The sequence below is a fragment of the Arachis ipaensis genome, chromosome B3, assembly GCF_059453495.1.
Source record: "Arachis ipaensis isolate K30076 ecotype BB chromosome B3, ASM5945349v1, whole genome shotgun sequence".
Taxonomy (NCBI): Eukaryota; Viridiplantae; Streptophyta; class Magnoliopsida; order Fabales; family Fabaceae; genus Arachis; species Arachis ipaensis.
Genome location: NC_142438.1, coordinates 62,796,608 through 62,807,771, shown reverse-complemented (window position 1 = coordinate 62,807,771; position 11,164 = coordinate 62,796,608). Strand labels below are relative to the sequence as shown.

The following is an 11,164-nucleotide window of genomic DNA, read 5'->3' as shown; positions in this document are numbered from 1 at the left end:
TTGTCCATGCTAAATAAGGCGAGGTCGGCATTAGGAGTAAGAACCCGGACATGAGCTTTCAAATTCTCGTACAGAGCGGTCATGCCATTCACTATGTGACCATGCAGCTCAGTGTAATCATTATAAGAAGACTGGAGTTTTTCCTTAACCTCCAGAAGCTTACCATAAGTCCGGGTGTAGCTCTCCTTAGCCTTCTTCGCCATATCTTCAGCCAAGTTGGCAGCCGCCTCTGCCATGGTAGCCTGGGCATTCTCCCTCTCCACAGAAAGCTCCAACATTTTTTACCTCTAGCTCAAGTCTCAACCCCTCCACCCTCTCACAATCAGCCTTAGCACTCCTAAGGAAGGCGCTGGTAGCATTAATATGGTACTTTTTGAACTCCCTCGACAACGCAGCACTGAGATTAGCCATCTGAATACTGTTCCTAGATATAAAATCGAGATGCTTAAGGATGGACACATCATCAGTTGGAACAAACCCATATGGAGCGATGTGCTCCGCAGCAAAGGTTACATCATCAAAATCCTTATCATCGAGGTTGTAAGCACCAACAGTTCTTTGCCTTTTGGGAGAAGGCCTAGACGAAGAAGGGGAAGAGGCAGCACCAGAAGTCATAAGAGGTGGATCATTAGAGGCCACCCGAACTTGAGGAGTCGGAATAATCTTCCTCAGACCTTGAGGTCACGAGTCTGGCTTCTTCGGCGGGACCTGGGAAGAACCCTCCCCTGACGTCTTTCTCTGTAAGTTCTGGGCGGCCACCATTTTCTTGGTCTTGCCAAGGACCTTCATCGAGTCAGAGCCAGAAACCATCTCTGAAAAAGAATATCACAAAAAACTATTACGCAACAAATGATAACAAAACAAAGACAGTAAGAATTTTAAAGAGGTCGGGCACTACCTAGCTCAGAACGGAGAAGAGCAGGATCCCCTAAAACCTTCTTTGTATCCAAGTGAGGAGGCTCCCCCCAGTACTCCTCCAAAACACCCACAAAGGCCCTCTCTACCTCATCAAGACTCTCTGAAGAATACTTAAGAACTACAGGGTTTTCTTGCCACCAAAGGGGAAAGAGGGGTTCCTTATTCTCATCAAGAAAAAAAGGATGAACATCATCTACAACCCGAACTTTGAAGTAGAAGTTTTTAAAATCATGAAAGGAGTCATCAAATATAGAAAAAACTTTCCTATCCTGGGTAGCCCGAAAGGAGATCTAAGAAGCCTTCTTCATGGCCGCCTCGGGTTGGTTAGCACAAACAGGTAAATGAATATACAAAGGGAAGGTCAGACACCTAACTCCTGAAACAGTAACTGAAAAATCTTCATGAAGGCCCAAGAGTTGGGATGAAGACGAGAAGGGGCAAGATTACAGTTACAGAGGATGTCGATCTCAAACTCAGTAAAAGGAAGGGTAACACCCAACTTGGTAAAAAAGCAGTCGTACGCATAAAAGAACGGGCGCTCTGCCCGATCTAAAGAAGGAAAACTGACCCTCTCCTCGGGGATGGGCGACACCTGCTCATAGTCCTTCTTATCTTCCCTATTTCCATAAATCCTATGATACCTCCTAAATTTTTCACACTATTCCGAGTCCGCTACAGTGACACTTCCTAAAACTATAGAATCTAACCAGTCAGCCATACTAGGAGGAACTTTTGTGGACATTTCAACAATATTTCTATGAGAAGACATAGAAACTACACCTACAGCAAGAAAATAAAAGGGGCGTCACTACCAAACAACTCGACAAGAAATGAGAAGATGAAAAATAAACAGAAACACGGCAGCAAAAGGGCACCCCAAGGTTCACAAAAATCAAAATCTCCACTGCAAACCCAGAGACGCCCTTTGGAGGCAATGAAGACATAGAAAAGAAAAGCGCAAAAAGATCGAAGAAAATGAAAAAGCTCCAGCCTTTCCAAAACAACAATAAAAAGAAAAATAAAAACTTTAAATAAAAAACAGAAGCATGCAGCAAAAACTAAACATCAAGCAGAAGGATCGCAACCATGAAAAAGAATGCGAAAGGCACAAAGCAAAGTACCAACCTAAAATGAGAAAAAGCAGTAACAACAAACGCATGGCAAAATCACGGATGATCCACACCAACAATCGCCTCGAAGCTCCAAGGAAAGGAAAAAGCTTGGGGCAAATTTACGAAATAAAGTGAAGAAAGGTCTTCTTCTTAGAAAGCAAAAGAAAGCAGATCGAAGCAAGAAACTGAAGAAAACAAAACCCCTTTGATTTTAAACAAAATACAAAGTGGGAAACGAAACGGCAAGGAGTAAAAAGTCCAAATTTAATGAAGCCTTTAAAGCTCTTGCAAGAACCCAAGAAACTAATGCACTCGAGAACGGCACAGAATTTAAAGAGCAAAAGGAAAAATGCTTCGCATTTTGAAACAACATTAATGACGCAAAACTCGCCCAAATAGAGCAATAGCACCTCGGGCATGTTCAGCAGGAATAAGCTATAGCTCGACCTCCCCCAAGAAAAGGTCGAAGCTCGGGAACGAGCACAACCTCAGGAAAAGGTTGAAGCTTAAGCATGGACACTGTTCATACACTGGTCTGAGCTATAGGGTCGGGTTGGCCGAAGACAAAGGGACCGACCTCATGAAAGGTTGGCCCACTACCAACCTCTTCACAAAAAAGCTTGGAAGATCTCCACTAAGGCCCAAAGAGGCCCAAAACAAAGAGTCACCGCCTACTAAGAAGCGGTTGGCAAAAGATATGATCTCACCCATGAAAAGATAAGATAAGATATCAAACTTATCTCAAGGAAGATCGGCCAACACCACAATAAATACACTGGAGCACCCAGGTATAACTCATACTCCAATTCTACAAAAAACCTACTTAAAGCCCGTACTGACTTAAGCATCAGAGTCTCTTGCAGGTACCACCACCCTCCGGTGAGCGAGGACTAGCAGCACCTCAAGTTCTAGCAAGTCGGACACGACAGGCTCAACCAGACCGGAAAATCTAGTCCGAGATCGACCTCAACGTTTCAGGTAACCCTCGGAACAGTTACCAAGGAATGAAGTTAATTGAATTGAGATTTGGGTTCCAATAACAAATGGAGTTGGTAACCGAAGCATGCCTTGATCCACTTCTTTCTTCTTCTAGTTTGGATCAATGATGATGTTGGACCAAGAGAAAAGTTTACTTGGGATTTTTATTAGTTTCTCGGGCCAACTTTAGATTTTAGCCACTTTTAATTTTGCATAAGGCAAATTTAATTTAATGATCAAAGTGGGCTAGTGTAGCTTTTTGGCCCATTATAGAAACTAATTTTTCTGCACACTAACAAAAATATCAAACAACCTATTGGAAGCAATTTAAATAAACAGATAATATTTTTAACTTCCTAATTTATATTTTAAGAATGTTTGATCATCATATAAGTTTCATAAACTCACCATGATCAATTATCATAATCCTTATTGGTGCACAGAATTGTGATCACACTTTTCACAACTCCGGTACAACTAACCAGCAAGTGCACTGGGTCATCCAAGTAATAAAACCTTACGCGAGTAAGGGTCGATCCCGCGGAGATTGCCGGCTTGAAGCAAGCTATGGTCATCTTGTAAATCTTAGTCAGGTAGATTCAATTGGTTATGAGTTTTGATAATTGAAAGATAAATAAAACGTAAATTAAAATAAAGATACTTATGTAATTCATTGGTGGGAGTTTCAGATAAGCGTTTGGAGATGCTTTGTTGCTTCTGAACCTCTGCTTTCCTATTGTCTTCATTCAATCATGCGTGCTGCCTTCCATGGCAAGCTGTATGTTGGTGGATCACCATTGTCAATGGCTACCATCCATCCTCTCAGTGAAAATTGTCCAGGTACGGTTTCTGTACGGCTAATCAATTGTCGGATCTCTCGTCTCAGATGAAAAATACCAGGCACAGCTACTGCACGGCTAATCATCTGTCGGTTCTCACTTGTGTCGGAATAGGATCTCTCTATCCTTTTTCACATTGCCACTGTGCCCAACATTTGTGAGTTTGAAGCTCGTCACAGTCATCCCGTCCCAGATCATACTCGGAATACCACAGACAAGGTTTAGACTTTTTGGATCTCAGGAATGCTGCCAATTGGTTCTAGCCTCTACGACGAAGGTTCTAATCTCACAGATTCGAATGCTCTGTTGTCAGGAGAGGCAAGTCAAATCCATGGATCAGAGACCCAAGTGACTATACTCCGGTTGTCGTCCAATGACTACGTTGAACATCATGTAGACCGCTTGTGGTTGTCAGGCATGCGGATCTTGGCTAAGCGAGTAACGAAGATAGTGGGTGATTGTCACGGGTCACCCCTTCATTCTGACTTAACTGAATTAAGTACAAGAGTATATATTGGAGAAGAAGTAAGCATGAATTGAAAGAGAAACAATAGTACTTGCATTAATTCATGAAGAACAGCAGAGCTCCGCACCTTAATCTATGAGGTGTAGAAACTCCACCGTAGAAAATATATAAGCGAAAAATGTCTTGGCATGGCCATGTGGCCAGCCTCCAAATGTGAAAAATGGCATAATATTCTTCCAATACAATAGGAAAGAATAGTATTTATACTAAACTAGTTACTAAGGATTACAAAAATTGAGTAACTAAGTGCAGAGAGTGCAGAAATCCACTTCTGGGGCCCACTTAGTGTGTGCTTGGGCTGAGCATTGAGCTTTACACGTGAATAGGCCTTTTCTAGAGTTAAACGCCTGCTTGGATGCTAGTTTGGTCGTTTAACTCCAGTTCTGGTGCCAGTTCCGGTGTTTTACGCCAGAAAAGGGTCTCTGGCTGGCGTTGAACGCCAGTTTGGGCCATCAAATCTCGGGCAAAGTATGGACTATTATATATTGATGGAAATCCCAAGATGTTAGCTTTTTAGCCCAATTGAGAACGTGCCAATCAGAATCCAACAGCATCTGCAGTCCTTTCTCAGCCTCTGAATTAGATTTTTGCTCAGGTCCCTCAATTTCAGCCAGAAAATATCTGAAATTACAGAAAAACACACAAACTTATAGTAAAGTCTAGAAATGTGATTTTTGCATAAAAACTACTAAAAATATAATAAAAAGTAACTAAAACATACTAAAAACTATGTACAAACAATGCCAAAAGGCGTATAAATTATCCACTCATCACAATACCAAACTTAAATTGTTGCTTGTCCCCAAGCAACTAAAAACAAAATAGGATAAAAAGAAGAAAAATAAATAAATTTCAAAATATCAATGAAGCTTAGTTTCAATTAGATGAGCGAGACTAGTAGTTTTTTGCTTCTGAATAGTTTTGGCATCTCACTTTATCCTTTAAAGTTCAGAATGATTGGCATCCATAGGAACTCAGAATTCATATAGTGTTATTGATTCTCCTAGTTTAGTATGTTGATTCTTGAACACAGCTACTTTATGAGTCTTGGCCGTGACCCTTAGCATTTTGTTTTCCAGTATTACCACCGGATACATAAATGCCACGGACACATAACTGTGTGAACCTTTTCAGATTGTGACTCAGCTTTGCTAGAGTCCCCAGTTAGAGGTGCACAGAGTTCTTAAGCACACTCTTTTTGCTTTGGGTCACGACTTTTACCACTCAGTCTCAAGCTTTTCACTTAGACCTTCATGACACAAGCACATGGTTAGGGACAACTTGATTTAGCCGCTTAGGCCAGGATATTATTCCTTTGGGCCCTCCTATCCATTAATGCTCAAAGCCTTGGATCCTTTTTACCCTTGCCTTTTAGTTTAAAGGGTTATTGGCTTTTTGCTCTTGCCTTTTGGTTTAAAGAGCTATTGGCTTTTTTTGCTTTCTTTTTCTTTTTCTTTCTTTTTCTTTATTTTTCTCCATTTTTTTTCGCAAGCTTTATGTTTTTCACTACTTTTTCTTGCTTTAAGAATCAATTTTATGATTTTTCAGATTATCAATAATATTTCTCTTTTTTCATTATTCTTTCAAGAGCCAACAATTTTAACATTCATAAACTTCACTATAAAAAATACGCACTGTTCAAGCATTCATTTAGAAAACAAAAAGTATTGCCACCATATCAAAATAATTGAACTATTTTCAAGATAGAATTCAAAATTCATGTACTTCTTTTTCTTTTTCAGAAAACATTTTTCATTTAAGAAAGGTGAAAGATTCATGGACATTCATAGCTTTAAGACATAGACACTAAACACTAATGATCATGTAATGAAGACACAAACATAGTTAAAACATATAGCATAAAAACCAAAAACAGAAAAGAAAATAAACAAGGAGATTAAAGAACGGGTCCACCTTAGTGATGGTGGCTTCTTCTTCCTCTTGAAGAACCAATGGAGTTCTTGAGCTCCTCTATGTCTCTTCCTTGCCTTTGTTGCTCCTCTCTCATGGCCTTTTAGTCCTCTCTGATTTCATGGGGGATGATGGAGTGCTCTTGGTGCTCCACTCTTAGTTACTCCATGTTGGAACTCAATTCTCCTAAAGAGGCATTGAGTTGCTCCCAATAGTTATGTGGAGGGAAATGCATCCCTTGAGACATCTTAGGGATTTCTTGATAAGGGACTTCCTCATGCTCTTGTTGAGGTCCATGATGAGCGGATAAGTTATACGCTTTTTGGCATTGTTTTTAGGTAGTTTTTAATATGTTTTAGTAACTTTTTATTATATTTTTATTAGTTTTTAAATAAAAATCACATTTCTGGACTTTACTATGAGTTTTTGTGTTTTTCTGTAATTTCAGGTATTTTCTGGCTGAAATTGAGGGAGTTGAGCAAAAATCTGATTCAGGCTGAAAAAGGACTGCTGATGCTGTTGGATTCTGACCTCCCTGCACTCGGAATGAATTTTTTGGAGCTACAGGATTCCAATTGGCGCGCTCTCAATTTTGTTGGAAAGTAGACATCCAGGGCTTTCCAGCAATATATAATAGTCCATATTTTGCTCAAGGATAGATGACGTAAACTGGCATTCAACGCCAGTTCCATGTTGAATTCCGGCGTTAAACGCCAGAAACAGGTTACAAGTTGGAGTTAAATGCCAGAAACAGGTTACAACCTGGCGTTTAACTCTAGAAACAGCCTAGGCACGTGTAAAGCTCAAGTCTCAGCCCCAGCACACACCAAGTGGGCCCCAGAAGTGGATTTCTGCACTATCTATCTTAGTTTACTCATTTTCTGTAAACCTAGGTCACTAGTTTAGTATTTAAACAACTTTTAGAGATTTATTTTGCACCTCATGACATTTTTAGATCTAAACTTTGTACTCTTTGACGGCATGAGTCTCTAAACTCCATTGTTGGGGGTGAGGAGCTCTGCTGTGTCTCGATGAATTAATGCAATTATTTTTGTTTTCTATTCAAACATGCTTGTTTCTATCTAAGATGTTCATTCGCACTTCAATATGATGGATGTGATGATCCATGACATTCATCACCATTCTCAACCTATGAACGCGTGACTGACAACCACCTCCATTCTACCTTCGATTGAATGAGTATCTATTGGATTCCTTAATCAGAATCTTCGTGGTATAAGCTAGAATCCATTGGCAGCATTCTTGAGAATCCGAAAAGTCTAAACCTTGTCTGTGGTATTCCGAGTAGGATTCAGGGATTAAATGACTGTGACGAGCTTCAAACTCACAAGGGTTGGGCATAGTGACAGACGGAAAAGGATCAATGGATCCTATTCCAGCATGAGTCAGAACCGACAGATGATTAGCCGTGCGGTGACAGCGCACCTGGACCATTTTCACTGAGAGGACGGATGGTAGCCATTGACAACGGTGATCCACCAACACACAGCTTGCCATAGGAGGAACCTTGTGTGCGTTAAGAAGAAGACAGGGGGAAAGCAGAGATTCAGAAGTCAAAGCATCTCCAAAACTCCAACATATTCTCCATTACTGCATAACAAGTATTTAATTCATGCTCTTTTATATTTCGTAATCCAAACTGATAATTATAATTGATATCCTGACTAAGAATTACAAGATAACCATAGATTGCTTCAAGCCAACAATCTCTGTGGGATTCGACCCTTACTCACGTAAGGTATTACTTGGACGACCCAGTGCACTTGCTGGTTAGTGGTACGAGTTGTGAAAAGTGTGATTTACAATTCCTGCACCAGTCCATAAGTGGGCTCTCTTGTTTGCTCCATCCTCTTTCTAGTTATGGGTTTTTGAGATGAATCTCTCCATCTCCCATAACTCAGAGTTGGAAGCAACTGCCTTCCCTTTCCTCTTCCTAGAGGTTTCTCTGGCCTTAGGTGCCATTAATGGTTATGGAAAAATAAAAAGCAGAGCTTTTTTCCACACCAAACTTAAAAGGTTTGCTCATCCTCGAGCAAAAGAAGAAAGAAAGGATTAGAGAAATAAGAGATGGAGGAGGTGGAGGTGTGTAAATGGTTCGGCCAAGGAAGGTTTTAGGTGGTTATGATGTGTGAAAAAGAAGGAGTGATGAGGGGCTAATATAGGAGTGGAGTGGAGAGGGAATTCTTGTAATAGGGGTTTGTTTTGGGAGGGAGATGGTTTTAATTTGAATGGGTAGGGGTAGGTAGGTTGTATGATGGTTTTGGAGGAGAAATGGAGGTGATTGGTGGAGGTTATTTTGGGGAAGAGTGTTATGGAATGGTGTGAAAAGGAGAGAAAAAGGGTTGGGGAAGGTGGGGATCCTGTGGAGTCCACAGATCCTGAGGTGTCAAGGAATTCTGGTCCCTGTACCTTTCTGGCATTTAAATGCCCCTGGACAGCCTTTTCTGGCATTTAAACGCCAGTCTGCTGCCTTTCCTAGCATTAAACGCCAGGCTAATGTCCCTTTCTGGCGTTTAACGCCCAGCCAGACACCCTTTTCTCGCATTAAACTCCAGTCAGTCTGCCAATTCTGGCGTTTAACGCCCAGAATGCTGCCAGACTGGGCGTTAAATGCCCATTCTGCTATCTTTACTGGCATTTAAACACCAGTAAGCCTGTCCTCCAGGGTATGCTATTTTTTATGCTGTTTTTGATTCCACTTTAATTCTGCAACTATTTTTATGACTCCACATGATCATCAACCTACAGAAAACATAAAATAACAATGTAAAAGTAATTAACATAGATAAATAAGATTGGGTTGCCTCCCAATAAGCGCTTCTTTAATGTCAATAGCTTGACAGTGAGCTCTTATAGAGCTTCACAGACACTCAGAGCATGATGGTGGCCTCCCAACACCAAACTTAGAGTTTGAATGTGGGGGCTCTTCTTGACTCTGTATTGTGAGAAGCTTTTCATGCTTCCTTTCCATGGTTACAGAGGAAGATCCTTGAGCCTTAAACACAAGGTAGTCCTCATTCAGTTGCAGGACTAACTCTCCTCTGTCCACATCAATCACTGCTCTTGCTGTGGCTAGGAAGTACCTTCCAAGGATGATGGATTCATCCTCATCCTTCCCAGTGTCTATAATTATGAAGTCAGTAGGGATGTAAAAGCCTTTAACCTTTATTAAGACATCCTCTACAAGTCCATAAGCCTGTTTCATTGATTTGTTTGCCATCTCTAGTGAGATTCTTGCAGCTTGTACCTCAAAGATCCCTAGTTTCTCCATTACAGAGAGTGGCATGAGGTTTATACCTGACCCCAGGTCACACAGAGCCTTCTCAATGGTCATGGTACCTATGGTGCTAGGAATTAAGAACCTTCCGGGATCCGGTTTCTTCTGAGGTAATTTTTGCTGAACCAAGGCATTTAGTTCATTGATGAGCAATGGAAGTTCATCCTCCCAACTCTCATTACCAAATAACTTGGCATTCAGCTTCATGATTACTCCTAAATACCGAGCAACTTACTCTTCAACAATACTTTCATCTTCTTCAGAGGAAGAATACTCATCAGAACTCATGAATGGCAATAGTAAGTTCAGTGGAATCTCTATGGTCTCTGTATGAGTCTCAGATTCCTTTGGTTCCTCATTAGGGAACTCCTTAGTGGTCAGTGGACGTCTATTGAGGTCTTCCTCACTGGAAATCACTGCCTCTTCCTCCTCTATAGGTTCGGCCACTTTGGATATATTGATGGCCTTGCACTCTCTCTTTGGATTCTCTTCTGTATTGCTTGGGAGAGTACAATGAGGGATTTCAGTAACTCTTTTACTCAGCTGACCCACTTGTGCCACCAAATTTCTGATGGAGGACCTTGTTTAAGTCATGAAACTGAGAGTGGTCTTAGATAGATCAGAGACTATGGTTGCTAAGTCAGAGAAGCTCTGCTTAGAATTCTCTGTCTGTTGCTGAGAAGATGATGGAAAAGGCTTGCTATTGCCAAACCTATTTCTCCCACCATTATTATTATTGAAGCCTTGTTGAGACTTTTGTTGATCATTCCATGACAAATTTGGATGATTTCTCCATGAAGGATTATAGGTATTTCCATAGGATTCTCCCATGTAATTCACCTCTTCCATTGCAAGATTCTCAGGGTCATAAGCTTCCCCTTCAGAGGAGGCTTCTTTAGTACTACCGGATGCAGCTTGCAATCCAGTCAGATTCTGAGAAATCATATTGACTTGCTGAGTCAATATTTTGTTCTGAGCCAATATGGCATTCAGAGTATCAATCTCAAGAACTCATTTCTTCTGAGTCATCCCATTATTCACAGGATTTTTTTCTGAAGTATACATGAACTGGTTATTTGTAACCATTTCAATGAGTTCTTGGGCTTCTGCAGGTGTTTTCTTCAGATGAGGAGATCCACCAGCAAAGTGGTCCAATGCATCTTGGACAAATCAGACAGACCATTATAGAATATACCTAAGATGCTCCATTCTGAAAGCATGTCAGAAGGACACCTTCTGATCAATTGCTTGTATCTTTCCCAAGCTTCATAGAAGGATTTACCTTCCTTCTGTCTGAAGGTTTGGACTTCCATTTTAAGCTTGCTCATCTTTTGAGGTGGAAAAAATTTGGCCAAGAAAGCATTGACCAACTTTTTCCAAGAGTTCAAGCTTTCTCTAGGTTGTGAGTCCAACCATATTCTAGCTCTGTCTCTTACAGCAAAGGGGAAAAGCATAAGTCTGTAGACCTCGGGATCAACCCCATTGGTCTTAACAGTGTCACAGATTTGCAAGAATTCAGCTAAGAACTGATGAGGATCTTCCAATGGAAGTCCATGAAACTTGCAATTCTACTGCATTAGAG

General features: G+C 40.9%; 1 non-coding gene and 1 pseudogene across 1 annotated transcript; one reads left to right on the top strand and one right to left on the bottom strand.

The window, feature by feature from the left end:
• Positions 1-207: 207 nt before the first annotated feature.
• LOC148570877 (uncharacterized) lies at positions 208-810 on the bottom strand (annotated as a pseudogene).
• Positions 811-10,796: 9,986 nt separating this feature from the next.
• On the top strand, positions 10,797-10,904 carry LOC148570876 (small nucleolar RNA R71). The gene has a single exon (XR_015908895.1). It is a non-coding gene; the product is annotated as a small nucleolar RNA R71 (small nucleolar RNA).
• Positions 10,905-11,164: the final 260 nt, after the last annotated feature.